The sequence below is a fragment of the Mercenaria mercenaria genome, chromosome 1 (assembly GCF_021730395.1).
Source record: "Mercenaria mercenaria strain notata chromosome 1, MADL_Memer_1, whole genome shotgun sequence".
NCBI classification, from domain to species: Eukaryota; Metazoa; Mollusca; class Bivalvia; order Venerida; family Veneridae; genus Mercenaria; species Mercenaria mercenaria.
The window spans coordinates 120,845,667-120,867,254 of NC_069361.1; the positions used below are offsets into that span (position 1 = coordinate 120,845,667).

Here is a 21,588-nt window from a genome sequence, read left to right on the forward strand (position 1 = left end):
TGTGAAAAGCTATAGTACTATTACAATTTTTCAATACAATCATTTGACATCTCTTATACTTCTATAATTCCTTATATACAAAGCTTGTTTACTAGATTTATATTTATGTTAAAATAAATCTGTCTTGAATGGGCAAATTTATAAAGTGCATCAAGTGAAAATTTGACATGTATTAAGCACGTCTTTTGATATATGTGTATCTGTTTCAAGTGTATTAATATTGCATTTATAATCAGATAAGATAAGGCAGGTTTTCGTTTAATCAATGAGATATATATTTTTTTAGTGTTTGTTAGTTATGCATTATTTCAGGATAATATCTGTTACTCAATCAGTAGGAAGCGCTCAAATATTGTATAAAATCAGGGCCGTGAATTTGTAATGTCGGTATATTGAATAGCCGTTTGAATCATAATCACATCTTTGGACAAATGCTAATAAGAAATATTTACATTTATTTACATATTCATAATACATTCTAAAAAAGAGTTACAAGAGATTGTATTGAGCCATATAAAACTGTATTATTCTCATAATATCCGTGGGCCCGGTCTTAAGGAACCAGACCAAATAAATTACAAGGCAGCAAGACAGCTATTAGGTTTACTGTAAGTCTTATGAATATATATGAATGAACATTTCTTGAAAACCGTGGGATATTATTTGGTAATTTTGGTATATAAGGTATTATAATAGTGGCTTAGATATTAGACTTTATTAACTATTCACGAAGTTCTAAAAATCTCCATATATGCTTGCTCCGTTACGGACTCCAGGCAGTGACTCCAATGTGATTTGTGTTTATTCCGAGTTCAATCTTTCTCGTAGATGAAAAGCTGACATGTCATGCTAAAGCCAATGTATTTTTCAGTATATCATTCGAAATTTCTGAAAATTGACTTCCAATTAATATAAAAAGTAGAAGAAGTTTAAACGGACTGACCCCAGCGCGTGTCACCTTACTATTGATCAATGCAAATGCGACTTTCATTTTCAAGTTAAGCGTGTTTACTTTCATTTTCTAAAAACTTTCGGGAAAAGCTAGTGGATGTATGACGTCATTTTCTTTGTTGTCAGAAACAAACGTATGCCTGGCAAGATTGCATAAAAATGCGCTGGCTGTTTTAAAGACATGCTCTTATTTCGCGAATTTGTTTTAATAATTCTAGAATAAACGCAGTACTCTAAAAATAGCAATGCCAATGCTTTCTATTCTAAACATGAATTATTTTTCTGGTTTGCTTTGCTTATTTGACTTATAAAACGTACTAAATTATTATATTATCTTTAGCAGATTTTTCTCAAAATTAATTTGTTTCAATTTGTTTTCACGCTAAGCAAATACATGTTTCATTTACGTTTGAACACAATAGCCAAATTGATGTACCGTATATTTCATTTGAATTTATGACTGTAATTCAATTCCTTTTTTTTATTTTGATAGAACGTGTTGTTTACAAGCGACAAGTTACCATATTTTTGTGGATTGATTCGGCATTAACTTCAGCTAAAGTGTTTTACCATCTTTACGGCTTTAATATAAATATTACGTTTACTACTATTTTCTCTCATGATGTACAAAAATGTATAATCAAAATAAGTGCAATAATAGTCTTAATGTCTCAAATAGTCGCAGTTTTATTTACTGCCTATTCTTCTATTTGTTATTTGCGATAGTTAATTTTGTACTAGACTGGCTCCGGTCCCTATATTTGTTCTGTCATATTTCTCATATATAAGTTTTCTTCATTTACCCTGGAAGTAACTCCAGCATTGACATTTTTAATTGCCCCTTGCTCCGAACAGTATGATTTAGCCATCAGATAAAATGTGCTATTTTAGAGGCTTAAATTAACTTTAAAAGTGTTTATAAAAATAACTATTCAGCCAGAAAGCCAGCTTAATTCTGTACATGTGTGTTATCTGAGTTCCCTCTGTGTATAAAACTCTGTAGCCATAATATCAATCTTCACTGGTCGTTTGTTTCCCATCACACTAGTTTAATCAATGAGTTGACAGCTATATGATAAAGAAAGATTATAGCTCAAGAAAAGCAGTTTCATTTCCTGTCAGATTTTGTTACAGACTTTTTTGTGAACATTTAAACATACGGAAACTCTGTAGAGTACTTTCCTTTATATGATATACAGTAAAATCTGCTTAAGCAGTCACCTCTAAATTATAACAGCCAACCTGTCTTAAGCAGCCTGTGTCTCATTTCCCAAAACGGTCATTCATTCTATAAATTGCATGCATTAAGCAGCCACCTGCTGTAAACAACCACTTTTTTTCACTCCCTTGGCTAGCTGCTTAAGACAGGTTTTCCTATATTACCCTTTGTTGCATATACTTGTGTTACTAATTTATTTTATTATCAATTTTAAAGTAATCCCGTAACAACTGCGACATAAATAACATTTGAGCCGCGCCATGAGAAAAGCAACATAATGCATTTGCGGCCAGCATGGATCCAGACATCCGCGCAGTGCTGTTCGCTAACGGTTTCTCTAAACGCAATAGGCTTTGAAGGTGATCAGCATGTATACTTGACCAGATTGCGCGGATACGCACGCTCGTCTGGATTTATGTTGGTTTTCTCATGGTGCTGCTCATTTGAATTTGATTTGAAGAAGAAATGTTATTGTTTTGTTAAGTGCAATTCCTTTTCTGTTATAAAATACCTACCGGTAAAGTTGTCTATTTAAAATATTGAAACATTCGTTTCATTACTTTGATGTCAAAATGATACAAACATAAATACTTCTCTGATTTTCAATCTCTGTGAAATGCATTTAAAATTGAAGAAAAAATGCTTTTGATGTATGTTTATCAAGTATGTTTATCAACTACCAGTGGTAATTCCTTGGCAGACATTAATTTGTTTGCTGTATGTGTGTTTTTCACATCAGACATGTTGTTTTAATTGTCCAACTATTACTTGTGTATATTGTAACAGGAAGCTTTTGTGTAACATGTGATGCCAGCAAATAGATAATATTTATGTCAGCTTCCGCGACAGGAAACCATTGAACCATCCGTTTTATTGTAACAAATCCAATATCAGTTAGAAATATGTACTAATGTACTTCTATCTACTACTTTGCTTGAATTTATGGTTTACCGGTATTGTTTGTTCTCACTTATGATTTATTGTTAAAATATCTTCTTTGCTCTAAGCAAAACCTAGTATTCTTCCAACATATAATGCTCGCTCTACTTCTTTGTCACAATAACAGGGTACTTACCTCGCATATTCATTTGAGACAGGGAGTTTTTATGTTGTTGACAGTCTGTTGTGTGTATTATTTATATCAGTTCTGGGGTGAAACTATAGAAATTTTACCGAGTAGAATCTTGGTCTAGGGATATTGGCAAGAATTTTCTGTCTTGTTATGTGTCTTTAAAACATTTAGATGAATTTCGAGAAAGTACTGTTAGGAGTCTTACATTGATAGTTTTGGGATTTTCCGACATTCGGGGACAGAATTAGTTGAGAAAGCATGTATATTCAGAAGACAAAAGAAGACAGAAGAAGGCTACACGACGACAATTACTGATGATATTTATTGTTGAAAATTTTGTGTTGCTTCTTTAATAAATCTCTGACAAGTTTATGCGTGTTTTTATTATTATATAAAAAATTTGTTTATCATTCAGTTTGATATTTTCTTAGTATTTTCTCGACTTGTACTCTATCAGTACTTATGCCCCATGTGCAAAACTGGAAAAAGTGCATTGAAGGATGATGATACATTTACATTTTAGGTATAAATAGCCCTTCTCCCTCAACCTAAAAAGAATTCACATCACCGATGTCTTTCCACGTACATGTTGATCGAGGCAACTGAAAAGTTTGGGCACGAATAATGTAGCACTTATAGTTCATATTTTTGCTACTTGAACATTTTGGCACTTTCTCTTCACAGTTTCTTGTTATGTAAATGCCAAATAAGAAGTGCTATGGCTGAGAAATAAACCAACAATGCCTAGTTTATCTTTGGCCTACGATGTGTCTGCAGAACCCGTAGACTGCCCGTATCCTCCTTTCTGTGTGACTGCGGAGGCAGTGGGGGCGGGGGAGGGGGTTGGGGGTATGGATGTGCGATTTTCATACGGGCTACGCAGCCTCAACGACTTTGTTTAGCAAAAAGTTATACATATTTGAACAAATTGAAAGCACGTAGACCGTAGACATGTCGTAGGTGGCATTGCACAATCTCCGCACAGGCATCGTTAGGAAGTCATGCGCTGATCGTGCAGCCAACGCACGATATTCCGTGGACAAAGTGCCTGAAAGAAATCGTACAGAGATTGTAGACACCTGAGACCTTCGCACGGCACTCGCAGAGCTGCCACAAGGTTCCTGCTTGCTGCAGTACTGTACCGAATGAAATCGCATGGATATTGAGCAATCATCGCGCGGCCTACAGCGGCCGCATCATTTCCGTGCGGCAGCCTTTATATGGCATAACATTTTTCAGATTATACATATTGGTCATCTCCAGCACGTAAGAGTTCCGTTGGAAGCCTGCGGTGACTGCAAGAAAACTGCACTGAAATTGCAAAAAAAAAAAAAAATGAAAAAAATGAAAAAAATATGGCACGATGCCCGTATTTAATGTGAACACATACACCTTAGCTCGTAGCCACCTACGATGCCTAATTTATCGCATGACGCCAGGGTCAAATGTGAATTAAGTGAAAGCTAGATATATTAATACCATTGTATATACAAATATTTGGTAGTTTCCGTCGATTTTATCCACTTTCAATTGTCTGTGAGGACGTCCACAAGTCTTAATCCAGCGAAGATACTTCTCAAAACTTTACTTAGGTTTTGGAAAAGGAATAATCTAGGCATTCTGGGAAGCGACTATCGGACTTGCAAAGTCCCCACTGACACCTTTTTACCATTTCTAATAAGTTTTACTTGTATATATAATCATTTTCAAAACGAATTTATCAGTTATTTTTATCAATGTCGAGATCGCAATGTCGGAGGTTAATATTTACATTAACACCGTCTGGAGATGTGCGTCGAATCAAGCACATTGATTGGTTGATCCCTTATCGATTTATTGGTTTGATTGACAGCCGGCGTCTGGTCAATTGTGCAATATCTTCATCCACCACTGGAGTTATTAAGCACTCCAGTGACAGCTCCAGTTTCCTCAGATGTGCCCAGTTTCACTCTCCAGCACCGAAATAGTCGGGCACACTGTCTCCTGTGACAGCTCTAGTTCCATATTGGCAGTATCCCCACTTGTGTCAAATACACAAAAGACCAAATAGTGGAAACAATTTCCAATGAAATTTCTATCACTTCCGACAAGTTTGAATGTGGATTATATCATGAATTGGCCATAAATTCAAATAAAGCTTACATGTATCAAAAGGAGATTAATTTCCTCATTGTTATATGTAAAAATTATTAAATAATATCCAAAATTACTATTTTTTAGCTCACCTGTCACAAAGTGACAAGGTGAGCTTTTGTGATCGCGTGGCGTCCGTCGTCCGTCCGTCCGTGCGTTCGTGCGTGCGTAAACTTTTGCTTGTGACCACTCTAGAGGTCACATTTTTCATGGGATCTTTATGAAAGTTGGTCAGAATGTTCATCTTGATGATATCTAGGTTAAGTTCGAAACTGGGTCACGTGCGGTCAAAAACTAGGTCAGTAGGTCTAAAAATAGAAAAACATTGTGACCTCTCTAGAGGCCATATTTTTCATGAGATCTTCATGAAAATTGGTCAGAATGTTCACCTTGATGATATCTAGGACAAGTTCGAAACTGGGTCACGTGGGGTCAAAAACTAGGTCAGTAGGTCTAAAAATAGAAAAACATTGTGACCTCTCTAGAGGCCATATTTCTCAATGGATCTTCATGAAAAATGGTGAGAATGTTCACCAAGATGATATCTAGGTCAGGTTTGAAACTGGGTTACGTGTGGTCAAAAACTAGGTCAGTAGGTCAAAAAATAGAAAAACCTTGTGACGTCTCTAGAGGCCATGTTTCTCAATGGATCTTCATGAAAAATGATCAGAATGTTCCTCTTGATGATATCTAGGTCAAGTTCGGTTAGGGTTAGGGTTAGGGTTAGGGTTAGGGTTAGGGTTTAGGGTTAGGGTTAGGGTTAGGGTTAGGGTTAGGGTTAGGGTTAGGGTTTAGGGTTAGGGTTAGGGTTAGGGTTAGGGTTAGGGTTAGGGTTAGGGTTAGGGTTAGGGTTAGGGTTTAGGGTTTAGGGACAGGATAATACCATACATAGGCCGCTATACGAAGGCCTTTTCCTTATATGTAGGCCTTGTAATTAAATTCTTATACATAGGCCATATACTCCGCTACAAAAGGCTACAACGCGGGCCCGAACAAAGGCCGAAGGCCTCTGTCGTGTCGGCGCCCTCCAGTACATGTAAAGGCCTTCAAATACCTAGAGAATTTGTTGGGTTAGGGTTAGAACTTGGACAAAGGCTTTAAGGCTAGGGCAAAAATGCTGCTATATGAAGGCTCTTTAGTTAAAGCTGGGACAAAGGCCTTTTGTCTAGGACGGCTAGAACTGCTAGAACTGCGAATTGCTTATATACAAAGGCCTTTTAACTTAGGCTGAGCATAACTTAAAAAGTGTCGAATTGTTTCTATACAAAGGCCTTTTAATTTAGGCTTAGCTTTCAGTGAAACTTTTCTAAGTGTCGAATTGCTTATTATAAAGGCCTTTTAACTTTGGGTTGCTTTTCAGTGAAATTTTTCAAAGTGTCGAATAGTTTATATACAAAGGCCTTTAAACTTAGGCTTAGCATAGGGTTAGGGTTAGGGTTAGGGTTAGGGTTAGGGTTAGGGTTTAGGGTTAGGGTTAGGGTTAGGGTTAGGGTTAGGGTTAGGGTTAGGGTTAGGGTTAGGGTTAGGGTTAGGGTTAGGGTTAGGGTTAGGGTTAGGGTTAGGGTTAGGGTTAGGGTTAGGGTTAGGGTTAGGGTTAGGGTTAGGGTTAGGGTTAGGGTTAGGGTTAGGGTTAGGGTTAGGGGTAGGGTTAGGGTTAGGGTTAGGGTTAGGGTTAGGTTAGGTTAGGGTTAGGGTTAGGGTTAGGGTTAGGGTTAGGGTTAGGGTTAGGGGTTTGGGTTAGGGTTAGGGTTAGGGTTAGGGTTAGGGTTAGGGTTAGGGTTAGGGTTAGGTTAGGGTTAGGGTTAGGGGTTTGGGTTAGGGTTAGGGTTTAGGGTTAGGGTTAGGGTTAGGGGTTTGGGGTTTGGGTTAGGGTTTAGGGTTAGGGGTTTGGGTTAGGTTAGGGTTAGGGTTAGGTTGGGGTTTGGGGGTTTGGGTTAGGGTTAGGGTTAGGGTTTAGGGTTAGGGTTAGGTTAGGGTTAGGGTTAGGGTTAGGGTTTGGGGTTTGGGTTTTGGGTTAGGGTTTAGGGTTAGGGTTAGGGTTTGGTTTAGGTAGGGTTAGGGTTAGGGTTAGGGTTAGGGTTGGGGTTGGGGTTAGGGTTAGGGTTAGGGTTAGGGTTAGGGTTAGGGTTAGGGTTAGGGTTAGGGTTAGGGTTTAGGGTTAGGGGTTTGGGGTTTGGGTTTTGGGTTAGGGTTAGGTTTGGTTAGGGTTAGGTAGGGTTAGGATAATACTATATATAGGCCGCTATACGAAGGCCTTTTCCTTATACGAAGGCCTTGTAGTTAAATTCTTATACATAGGCTATATACTCCCCCTACCAAGGCTACAACGGTGGGTCGACAAAGGCCCCTAAGGCCTCTGTCGTCTCGTCGCCCACCAGTCACATGTAAAGGCCTTCAAAAACCCCAGAGAATTTCTTGGGTTAGGGGTTAGAACTTGGACAAAGGCTTTTAAGGCAGGGGAAAAATCTGCTATAAAGAAGGCTTTTAGTTTAAAATTGGACAAAGGCCCCTTTTTTTTAGGGCGGGTAAAGCTGAGCCAATGGTCAAACAAGAGCTGTCACTAATGGTGACAAATGCCCCCGCAGCACCCTGACCTTTGACCTGGTGACCCCAAAGTCAATAGGGGTTGTGTACTCAATAAGTACTATCAGCATGTGAAGTCTGAAGGTCCTTGGTGCATTGGTTTGTGAGTAAAGTGCCTTCATGCAAAAAGTTAACATTGGCCCCTGTGACCTTGACCTTTGACCTGGTGACCCAAAAGTCAATAGGGGTGGTGTACTCAATAGGTACTATCAGCATGTGAAGTTTGAAGGTCCTGGGTGCAGTGGTTCGCGACTAAAGTGCCTTCATGCAAAAAGTTAACATTGGCCCCTGTGACCTTGACCTTTGACCTGGTGATCCCAAAATCAGTAGGGGTCATGTACTCAATAAGTACTATCAGCATGTGAAGTTTGAAGGTCCTGGGTGCTTGGGTTCGCGAGTAAAGTGCCTTCATGCAAAAAGTTAACATTTGGCCCCTGTGACCTTGACCTTTGACCAGGTGACCCCAAAGTCAGTAGGGGTTGTGTATTCAATAAGTACTATCAGCATGTAAAGTTTGAAGGTCCTGGGTGCAGTGGTTAATGAGTAAAGCGCCTTCATGCAAAAAGTTAACGTTGTGACGAACGAACTAACTAACGAACGAACGGATGGACATCTGAAAACTAATATGCCTCCCTTCGGGGGCATAAAAAAAAAAAATGCTCAGAAACAGTCAATTCTTGGGTAACAAGAGCACCGCCTTGCGGGTGCTGACGCTCATCTGATTTTTTTTGTGTAATAGAAATATTGTCCTACCCATGATTTTCTAAGTCTAAAAAGGGCCATCATTCTTGCAAAAAGCAGGATAGAGTTATGTTTCTTGATGTACAGTGTCCACTTATGATGGTGAAAAACTGTTGCAAGTTTTAAAGCAATAGTTTGATAGTTTATGAGAAAAGTTGACTTAAACATAATACTCAACCAAGAAAATGATTTTCTAAGTCCAAAAGGGGCAATAATTATTGCAAAAAGCAGGATGGAGTTATGATGCTTGCTGTACAGGGTCAGCTTAGGATGGTGAACAAGTGTTGCAAGTTTCAAAGCAATAGCTTTGATAGTTTAAGAGAAAAAGTTGACCTAAACATAAAACTTAACCAAGAAATCTGATATTTTCTAAGTCCAAAAGTGGCCATAAAACTTGCAAAAAGCAGGACGGAGTTATGTTTCTTGCTATACAGGGTCAACTTATGATGGTGAACAAGTGTTGCAAGTTTTAAAGCAATAGCTATGATAGTTTAGGATAAAAGCTGACCTAAACATAAAACTTAACCAAGAAAACTGATTTTCTAAGTCCAAAAGGGGCAATAAATCTTGCAAAAAGCAAGATGGAGTTATGTTTCTTGATGTACAGGGTCTGCTTATGATGGTGAACAAGTATTCCAAGTTTCAAAGCAATAGCTTTGATAGTTTAGGAGAAAAGTTGACCTAAACATAAAACTTAACCAAGAAATCTGATATTTTCTAAGTACAAAAGGGGCCATAAATCTTGCAAAAAGCAAGATGGAGTTATGTTTCTTGATGTACAGGGTCAGCTTATGATGGTGAACAAGTATTCCAAGTTTCAAAGCAATAGCTTTGATAGTTTAGGAGAAAAGCTGACCTAAACATAAAACTTAACCAGGCAACGCCGACGCAGACGCCGACGCCGACAACCGCTCAAGTGATGACAATAACTCATCATTTTTTTTCAAAAAATCAGATGAGCTAAAAATGAAAACCCCTTTGAACAATAAGTGGTACTGCCAAATTTGGATGATGGACCAGTCTGTTACAGAAATTTAGCATGATGGTAAAGATTGTATGTTTAAAATTCACTTCTGCTGAAGACCTTTGTGATGATGTAAAACATATACATGTGGAAACAGCAGAGACTGTCATTGACAGGGATGAAACTGCTTTTTAAAGTGAAGAGGAAGAGAATGTTAATTATGTATCGGAGATCACAACATAAAAACCTCACAACTTATGACCAGTCAAAGAGCAAATATGACCATCGAATAATGCATGCATGGGTCTTCTTTTGTTGATACATTGAAACTTTATTTCTTAACTAACAAATAGTAGAACGTGCTTTCAAAGGCCAAATCAAACATAAAATACTCATAACATGAAGAAACAAACAAGTTAATCTGTACCTGCCTGAGGCTAAGTCAATATAAATCTTTATCAAATATTTTCATACAAAATTATTAAGCTCAGGATTATTTATAAACACTTCAGAAGATACAAAATGCATGCGCTGTATTAAATATTTCATGTTTTATATATATATATATATATATATATATATATATATATATATATATATATATATATATATAACCCTGCTTTCCTCATTAGGCAGACAGTAGGTTTAAAAGCAGCATTCGGCAGACTTTATATATATATTGCATTTATTGACATTTTGACGTCTGTTGTGCACAATTATAATGAAAAACCTTTAAAGATTGCATAGTAAAAGCCGCGTTTTTATATACTGAGAAATGAAAAATATATAAAATTCTTTGTCTGCCTAATTTTTTGTACGTACAAAATACGAATCAGGCAGACATTACATGAATAATCAGCATAAGGCAGACATTACATATATATATTTATATACATGTACATATCCATCATAAGGCAGACCTTATATGTGTTCATATATCTATCATAAGACAGACATAGCATATGTATATACAGCAGTAGTCAGTCATTTATCATATATTTTTCAGTTGGTAGATAGTGTTCACCGGACAATTTAAATTACGAGTCAAACACATTATTGACGATTGTAACACGGGATGTTTTGTTCGATAAATGATTAATAGGAGAAAGTACCGCTACCGCTGCAGCTTACCGGTACTTAAAACTATAATTCAGCATTCTTTTGATTTTTCTTCAAACTTTTGTTAACTTCTATTGGTACTTCACATTTTTACATAAAATCTGCAAAGAGGTGCTTTGGAAGCAAAAAACACAACCAACCAAACATGCAAGGCGACTTGATCGAGAATGTCCATGACAGGTATTGAAAATGTTGTAACACGAAATGAACACGCGCAAACGATTTTGTAGCATTAAACGCGAAAAAAAAATAATAAATGAAAATATCATACATCAACGTCGTTAAATTTGCATGTTTTGAATTATCCGTTTTGGGGCCGTTATACATAATACGTTTAGGCTTTGTCACGAAAAGCGCATATATAAAAGTTTTTTTTAACAGCACATGAATGCGAGAATCTCTGTTAACACCCGTTTTCCATACTGTGCCAAGAACAACACATTTATGCTAGAATAAAATGTGTTTATGAATATCTTCGTTTCATTCGATTATCTCAAGATTTTGATACAAGGTAAATCGCCCCTCTCTGAAGATTTAGAAACGTTGTTGCGGTATGTCTGTCCTCTTCCTATGAGTATAGATAAATAACTTAACGACTTCTTCATCTTCTTAAAATAACCTCTTGTGTTTAATGGATCCATGCTATACTGAAAACTTTGGCCATATACAACATTCAGGTTTAGGCCACGAACGGATACCTTGGTTCACTACATGCCTAACTAACAATTTCATTTAAATCCAATAACAAATGACATATAATGGCAAAAACAGTTTTTCTCTGATATAAGGTGAATCTTCCGAATCTTTATACATGTGATCGTCATAGATGAACGAGGAACAAACGTGGACATTGTCTGTGGTCCAAGATATGGCAGGTAAGTTAGGCCTTCTGAGTTAATTAACGATGTATGTATGATCATATAGCAAAGAAAAGCTTTCGTCCTACATATATTTCCGTAGAATCACAAGCGATCAGAGACCTTGAAAGGTGCGCAGTTATAATTAATGACCGGATGAATAGAAACAATCTGAAAATGAACACTTCCAAAACTAAATTAATTATGTTAGATAGCAGACTTTGACTGAACAAATGTGTCACAATATCCATTAAAATTTGAATGCTGGTGCTGGTGATGATGTTAAACGTGAAAGCACAATTAGATATCTTGGTGCATTTCTTGGTGAAACCTTGAACTTCAAAGATAATGTAAATCGCAAATATTGAATTAACCTACGAATTAAGAACATCAACATTCATATTCCAATGTTTGTTTTATTATACTTGTTGGTACAGGCTCTATGGTTAGGGTGGTGTCTAGTATTTCTTTTTTGAATAGTATATGATGGAACCATTAACCGTGGGGCGGAGGGGTGATATAACCTATATATGCATCCAGTCTTAACGTACGTTGTGATGCTTTAAGAGACAAAGACCAACGTACACTACCGGAGATGGGCCAACATACACTGCCAGATAATAAGTCGTTCCCACGACATAGCTGACTCGTTCCCACGAGGTACTAAGTCGTTCTCTCGACATAGCTACTAAGCATGCACTATTCACTTTATTGTACTATTCTTTTTCAATTAAAAAACGAGTAGCGTGTTACTATTACGTAATGATTGTCACATCAGAAAAAAAATAATTCTTGAATAATAAGACACAGTTTCCAGCCTTCTTTATTCAACGGGAAAATAAATCAGGTCGTGTTAGAGTTAAGTATTTTTATCGCCGCTTTACATAAAACAAAGAATTTTCACTAATTGTAATTTTGAACTAAAATGATTTTGACTTAACAAATTACAATAGCGATTTAACTTTATATTCTTGAATAAATTCCATTGATTTAGATGCTTTTAAAGCTTTACAAGTTCACCGCCCACTATCTATAAGTCATGTCAAGTTGGCTTTCAATCATCATGAAGAAAACATCTTTATCAAAATGTAAGGTTATGTTTTCTGATCCATTCGGATCGTGGAGGTCATTCAATACCTGTGTGATAGAGATTCATACAGCCTATATTGGAGAATGTTGCACTTTTCATTACCTTCCATGAACAGACTCAGTCAGTCCGAGTCTGCTATTATCTTGCTTGTTTAGATTTTATGTTTCCAAAGGATCTTTATACAGAATTTATTAACTATCACAAAAACAATCTTTAAGTGTGTCGGCCGTAAAATTTTCCCCCATACTTGGATTCAGTGTTATTATATTTTTCTCGTCCTTCGAGATCATGAATTCTATTCAATGTACATAGAGTTCCGCTTAAGCCAATGTTTGGGGCGTGACTGATGTTGCACTGTCTATTACCTCTGGGTATTTTCTGAACTTTGGGATCATGAATTCATTTAATATATATATATAATAGAGTTCCGCTTATCCGAGGGGTGTTTTATGTTAAGCATTTGGAGAATCAGTCCGCCGCAGAAGGAAAAGTATTTCATGATATTTACTTGACTCTTAAATACAGCACTTCCTCCAAGGTTCCCTGTCAGTATATCATATGATGTTTCATTTGATTATATTGAATTATTCTTTGAATGCCTTTAGTTTTCATTATCGTCTATTACCATACGAGGCTTCTTTGGTTACATCCTTAATTCAAGGAGTCCCGCTCCAGAAAAGAAGGGCGTGGCAGACAGAAATAGGAGAACGTGGGAAAATGGATAAATAAGAGTTTAAGAAATAAACAAAAAAAAAAAACAAATTTCACATTTGTCTTAAAATTTTACTCATAGATATCTCCTTTTTTACAGAAATTCGAAATTATGATGCTTTAAAAATTTAAAAATACAAAGTCTGGCTTAACATCATATAGAAAATGATTAAATGTGCATGGTGATATTTTCGATATAATATGAGTGTACGGGTGTTGAGTACCTGACCGAGTGAGTGTATGGGTGTACGGGTGTTGAGTATGTGACCGAGTGAGTCTATGAGGAACGGATGTTAAGTGAGTGACAGAGTGATAACATGACCGAGTGAGTTTATGAATGTACGGATGTCGAGTACGTGACAGAGTGAGTGCATAGATGTACAAAGTTGAGTAACTGAACGAATAAGTGCATTAATGTACGAATGTTTCGTAACTGATCGAGTAAGTACATGTATGTTCAAATGATGAGTAACTGACCGAGTAAGTGCATCAATACATGTATGTATGTTGTGAGAGTACATAAATGTAATAGTGTTGAATAACTGACCAAATGAGTACATGAATGTAAGATTGTTGAGTAACTGACTGAATGAGTACAAGCATGTACGGAAGTTAAGTGACCGAGTGGGTATATGAGTGTACAGATGGCAAGTAAGTGACCGGGTGAGTACATGAGTGTACGGATGTTGAGTAAGTGACTAAGTGAGTACATTATGCGGATGTTGAGAAAGGGACCAAATGATTACATGAATGCATACATTTATTTGTTTAACTATAAACTTAATACTTTCCAGGTTAAGACCATTCCCATATATTATAAAACATATACTACGGTGCCAATGAAATGAATGATAGACTGACCAACTACACTTGCATACAACAAGTTAGATGATACATCCATATACTTTTATATTCGAGTCTATAAACATGTATCCAAATTTTAAATCATACACATTATGGAAATGATATTACCATTTAGACAAAAACCAGTGAACAGCGATCTGATTGCAATTAACTCTACTGAAATTCAAATATATGATTTAAACTTTGGAGAACTCTGTTACTCATGAAAACAACAATACATGGAGTTATCTATCAAAAAGTAAGTAAAAGTAAGTTGTAAAATACTAAGAATCACCTCTGATTACATCAGTAATGAACAAAGTAACAATATAAGTCCGAAAGCGAAATAATAAAATAATTAAATTTATTACGTTGATTTAGACATTTCACCCCTCTTTTAGAGAAAAATGATATACATAAAAGTTTCATATGCGTAGTAAAGCCGATTTATGTTAGTAATATATAACTTTTTTTAAAATTGAAATGTAAATCTACCTATTCAGAAGAAGTTAAAGTTTATACGCACAAAAGTACACATCACATAACACCGCTCATTAAACAACTTACATGCTTATTAATGCTTTTTAGCTTCATATATCGAACTAAGATTGAGCAGTATTTCAAGCCATAATACAGAAAAAAATATGACAAAACATATACCCGAGATGTACCCGAAAAAGTATTGATAAATCTCTTGAGATAAGTATTTGATATAAAATTAATTTAGATAAAGATCGATTCACTGTTTCTTCATACTATCTCTCTGAAACAAAATTAACAATATTTGGTTCATATAATAACATAATAATATTTAAATTTCAGCTTTTGTTCTATCACTATACTTCAGAAAAAATAAATTCCCAAACGTGGTTTATCGTAGAATGACCCGTATTTAAGTTCTAATGCGTAAGAATATAATTATCACGAAGGCCTGAGCGTTATATTGTTTCGCATAAGAACTCAAAACTTGGGTTATTCTTCGATAAATCACACTTAGGAACTTGTTATTTCGATTTTAACACGACATACAAGTATCAACAGTGTTAGAAAATATGGTAACTACTTTTTACGACCTTGCTACGCACCTGGACCAGATGATGTCATTGCACGCGAGTGGTTCCCGAGATAGAAATTCAGTTCTACATATATGTAGGTTATTTGCTGGTCGTGTTAGAATGAAAAATGAACGGAATTTCTACCAATAAATCATTAAACTCATACAAAGATGAATGTCATAGACACATTTGGGAGGCACATCCTTCATACAGTTCGCACAAAATATGTATTATGCATTTTCAACAACAGTACTATACCTGTATTATGCATTTACAACAACAGATCTCAATGTCCTATTATAACAAGAACTCTATCATTCTTACGTTAGTTTTACATTTCATTTATTCATTTCAATGCATGTACTACATTGCCTTTAAATATCAACATAAGTACAAACACATTATGACAAAGATACAATTTAAGAATGCACAGTTTCAATCTGAATGTTTCAACATAAGTATACATTTAGTAATAGCATACCAAACACTAAACATTTGCAAGTTTAAATCATATATTCAAGATGCAGGAATATGTTCCAATATTTCTTTTTTTTCAGTCTTAAAACAAGAGTGGCAGACTGTCACAAAATACGACCGTCATCGATTTTGGCCTAATTCAAGGGCCATAATCCAAGTGTGCCTAAGGCGATTTGGCTGAATATCGATATTTTGTCCACAAGTTTTGTGAAGATCGGAAGAAAACCGTTCGATTTAGAGAGCGGGCATGCTTTTGGACGCCGACCGCCCAATCTGACTAAAGCCTTGTTCTGACAACCCTTTCGCTAGCCAATTAGAGCTTACCTAAAACATTAGGCTAGTCTGTATTTAATCTTGGTTCTTGATATTTATAATTCTTAGTACGGATATGGTCAGATGGCCAGTTAGCTCAGTCGGTAAGTCGGTAAGGCACCTACTTTGTAAGCGAGGGGTCCCTAGTTCGAATCTCGGTTTGATTGCACATTTTTCTTACACTGAGACGTTCGAACAAGTCGTCTGATAAAAATAATATACAAACTAGATTTGCGAAAATAAAAATAGAAAATAGAAATATTACAAATCGAAAATATACAGAAGACTAATTTGAGATTAGAAGATCAAGTACTTTAGTCAGATTGCCGACCGACCGACCGCCAAGGTTTTTCACATAATACGCCCCGTATTGTCAGAGGCGGGCGTATAAAATCATTTAAGAAACAAGCAAAAAAAAAAAAAAAAGAAAAGAAAAGAAAAAAAAGAAAAAAGAAAGAAACTGACTTGTCGGCCATAATATTAACAAAAACATTCTTGCAAATAATTGCTTGGCGAAACAGATATTCTAATATTCTGATATTATACACAAATATTTAGTCTAATAACACATGAACCTACCCATCTACGAAACAATTTCTAACTCATGCAACAAACTTTGAATTAAATACTTCTTATCTTTGTGTGTTTACAGAAATTGCGTTCAGAAATGTTAGATGCGAATCCCAACAAACATTTAATGAAATGAGGCACGACTATTGCTATTTCTCTGTATGATATAAAATCCATATTTTTCATAATGTCTGCATATAAATTCTAGGCTCTTTCTTTCATAAATACAGAAAAGGGAACTAGTTCATGTTCCCTATGACCGCTGAATTGGGCATCTGGATGCGGAGCCCGAAATATTTTGACAAAGTCGAAGATGTTTTTAATAAATTAACAGTAACAAATTCCTTATAGTTCAGCAACATATAATGACAAAGTCAATACAATAGCGTCAAAATAAAGACAGTTTGGTTTTGATAGTACGACTGATCCTATTCAAAAAAGAGTTACTATAAAAGTAGCTCGATCTGGGGTCTTGTATTCGGCTTCAGTGGATTTTTATCAGACCGGATTTAACGAGGAGCGCATGCAAAATTTACGAGAGCCAAATCCAAAATCCAAACTCTAGCTGCTGTTATAATAGCCCTTTTATTATATGCCTCCACCTTCTTGTTCGTTGTTTTGTTATTGAACGAATTTTATGTGTGTTATTTATAGAATTGCGCAGGAAATGCATATTAATAAAGTAAGTAGTCCTGCAACGTATAATACGAAAGGCACAATACGGAATATTTTCTGTCTATTCATATTTGCTTGTGAAATACAAAATGCTTTTACAGAATTTATACAGGTATTTAATAGATACATGTTCTTAAGAAATAAGTTTGTTACATTATTCGTATACTTTAATCAACAACCAAAATAGCAAATGCTGACAACCATCTCTATGCTCGTCATTTACATTTCTTTCAGATTTTTTTACTGAAACCTTATTCTTGTCAAATATACAAATTTCGCTTTTTGTACGTTGATCAAGACTTAAATTTAGTCATATTGAAAATGACTCTGCATCGTCATCAGTTGCTTTTTCTATGTACGCCATATGGTATATAATGAAACGAAAAGGGAAGAGTTTATTCCTTTGTTTTACTGCAGTGGAAGACATAAGGAAAGAAACTCACTATGCAAATACATTTTTACGTTAGATTAAACTGTTTCATAAATATAATACATTTATATAGAACTTTATAAGTCATTGTTTAATAAACATTTTTCAATAATGACATTATAGAATAATACGGTTCATTGTTACCAAGAACTCTACCACGTCTGCCGAATAAATTCTAACAAGAGCACCACAAAGCGGAGCAATATACGCCCAAAGGTATGTTCTTTGAACCCTAAGTATGACATTAAAGCAATCGTAACATTCGCTCTGCACGTCGTCTCGATGTGGTGAACATTTGTCCTTTAAAATCCTTCAAACAGTTCAAGAGTAACTGAGCTGATATGAAACAACGTTTTATGACCTTTAACCTCTAAGTGTTGCCTTGACCTTGAAGTGAGCCATCAAACATGCACTCTGCACGTCGTCTCAATATGGTGAACATTCGTGTCAGGTTTCTTCGAAATCCTTTAAGGGGTTCAAGAGTAACAGAGCGGACACAAAATTGCTGACGGACGGACAGACATCGGCGTCATAACATAATACGTTCCTTCTGGCGTCTAAATACTGTATATTATGAACACTATGTGACAGTTTTCAGAACAGAACAGAACTCATGTAAACAAGAACGTACCATATGCAGTTCGTGCACTGTAAAAATGTAGATGAAACACTACCACGAGATTATCAGAATAAGAGCATAACTTGTTTTCAAGCAGTATGTCACAAAATCCACACAGTCATAAAGAGTCAGAAATCATATCTGTCTTTCGCAATTTATAAATTCAATCAGTTATTTCCTTTAATCTTTTTTCCCGGAGGTTCTGACGCTTATTTTGCTCGTTCATTATCTTGGTACGCATCTGTACGTATGAGCATCCCCAGTCTTTTTCCTTTAAATATTCCTCAACTTGATGTTTACCTGAAAATGAATTCAGTTAAGTATGGAAGTAAGGACATATATTCAGATTTTTTCTACGACGTGATCTTCTGTGCTTATTACGGACCTATCAAGAAATTAAATTTCTTTCAGAATATGAGCATATTTTTTTCTACTATTAAGTTTTGTTTCAAGCAATATGTCACACAATAAAGAGTCAGAGTTTCCGCCACATTTCTGTGCAAAATATCACCAATGTTTTCTTACAAAAATCATCATAAAATGAACGAATATTCCTATGAACTTACTGGGTAACTTGTTTCCTTTCTTAATGTTTATCCATTGTGCAAACTGGGCACAAACGTCCTTCGTTTGAGGCATACTCCATTCAAACCTTGCTGAAAAATTGGAAAATAAAATTGGTTGTATTTCCAGAAATGTATAGGATACTGTATATGATATGCATCACGCAGTAACCGGGAATGAAAGAAGAAGCACAGGGTACCCACTCGTGCACTGTTCGAGTACATTGGGAGCTTAAAATTCATAAGCTAAATTCTGCATTCTATTTGGTACAATACTGATGTGTGACTGTTTTATTATTTGACTTTGTTTTTTCCACATGCATATCATATGCCATGGATTTAAATAAATCTGAAATCTGAAATCTGGTGACTTCAGCAACCTTATTTACTGCATTCGTATGGTTGATTTTATTGGTATCAAAGTAAACTCAAGTAATAATGATGATGTGAAGAAAAAACATACTTACTTGACGAAGTTTTGTTAAAGTGTGCTGACAATTTGCCTTTTATTGAATTGTCAAAGTTACAGAACATTTCACATGTAAACTTTTTAATAATCATGATATAGGCAAATACTGTTGGTCAACAAAATCATCTCAGTCTGTTAATTTTTGTTATTCGTCTTACCTTTCTTTTCCTTACTTGGCGCTTCACTAATCTCGATGTCATCTTGCAAACATCTTTTCTGCACTTTGGTAACTATAACGGAAACATAAACACATAATGAGATGTTTAGTTAAAAGTCATTTCATACTAAAACATTATAGCTTAATCAATTACAGTTATCAGTGAACTTTATTTTCATTTAATTACTAATAAGTACGTGTGTGTCCATCCAATTGCTAATTAGTGTGATAGTATTTGTGTGCGCGTGTGCGTGTGCGTGCGCGTGCACTTGCTCGTATGCGTGTGCGTGTATCTGTGAGTTAGCCTGGGAAGCCGTTGATAATATTTGTGCTTTGTCAGAAAAAATAATACATAATTTCTATGATCCGACTTAATTTGCGCTAATTAGTGTTAATTGGCATTCATCTAGTTTCTGATATTATCAACGCCTGTGGAAATCTGAAGGAGTTTCCATGTCAGTGCTGATTATCGATTTTCTATAATTAGCCCTATTAACATATAATCATATTTGCGCTTGTTTGAAACGAAAACGAGGCAATTCTGCTGAAAACTCGGCAATTTTCGTAGATCACTAGGTCTGTATTTATATAACATTTTGATGGCTATGACGCAAACTTAAGTAACTTTATTGACATATTTAAAAGTTATTACACTTAACTTGCTGCAAAAGCTATGGGAGGTAAAAACTGGTATTTGTCTATGGCCCGGAAATGTTCGGAACCCTTCGGAAGTATACGATTCCGATCTGTCTTTTCCGTGAGAATTCCGTTTCTATTTTTAGCCTCGGTTTATTGCTTTCAGAAGTTGTCGTTCTTTATCAGACACCCACATATTTCGGGTGTAATATAGGTGGCGCTGCGGTCGGAAAACAGGTTTCCCCAGACTGTCAATTTGCAGGTAGAAAAAAAGTTAGAAATTGTCAGACTGGATTCCCAGGCTATCTGTGAGTGTGTATGTGTGTGTTCGGTTTAAACATTTTTATTAATACTACTTCTCAGTCATGTAAAGCCATCTTATTACATACTCGTTTCTATTCCCCGTTAAGTTACACTGGTACCGGAAACGTCAATATTTTCCCATACACTGACGCCTAAATTTCATATCGGGTGCGTGACGTAATTCAGTGTGTGTTGTGCACTATTTTTTCTATTTAGTTCAGTATAGTCAATCCTATTCAGCGGTTGAACATATTTATGATATTTACATAATATTTATACGTGTAGATGCGTATGTAATAAAAAGGTTATATGCACTCGTTCTAAAGTCGCGCAATATTTCCGCTGAAGAACTCGTGCATATTTTCCGATACAAAGCTAATAACCTATAAATATCGACGTCAAAATTTATATTGCTGCCATTGATTCTTGATATGAGTCACACAGAGAAAGAGGTGGAGGTGAGCGCGTGGGCGTTAATTTCAAATCTGAGCGCCAAGCCAGGAAGATTATAGTACCAGTTATCACATCTTGTGTATGGCGCGGACTGGGAACGAACCCAAGATCCAATGCACTCGCAGCAGACTACCACTTGAGGCGTTTAATTACAAAATGAAAATTTATGGTGCCGGATTTCAGCCAACGTCGCTGTTTCTTTCTATGGTTTTATAGCCAGTGGAAAAGACAACGTTTTTCGTCGTTATTTATTTATTTTTTTTTTCATTTTTGTTCAGCCGTTGTTTTGCCCGCAAAAGCACGAAAGGACGACCGTTTAACTCATCCCCACCGTCACGAAGAACGCTTAAGTACAAAATGATAACAGTTGCAACGCACCTTTTACGGCGGATTAAGTCTATCGCCTTTTCGTTTTTTTTTTTGTTTTTTGTTTTGTTTTTTTTTATGTTTGTTTTTTTTCACTCTCGATACAACGGAATAACAAATAAACAATATCTTCGTTGTTTCGCCTTCCGGTAAACATGCGCAATATGAAAGTGTACATGTTAATATAGGATGTTGAACTACAGTTAACTGGTAGCAGATT

At 35.9% G+C, this 21,588-nt stretch overlaps 1 long non-coding RNA gene across 1 annotated transcript; it reads right to left on the reverse strand.

Moving 5' to 3' along the window:
• Window positions 1-11,197: 11,197 nt before the first annotated feature.
• On the reverse strand, window positions 11,198-19,685 carry LOC123526396 (uncharacterized). Its single transcript, XR_006681578.2, has 3 exons — window positions 19,612-19,685; window positions 18,988-19,077; window positions 11,198-18,721 (listed from the first exon to the last, which is right to left on the reverse strand). It is a non-coding gene; the product is annotated as an uncharacterized LOC123526396 (long non-coding RNA).
• Between the last annotated feature and the right edge of the window lie 1,903 nt (window positions 19,686-21,588).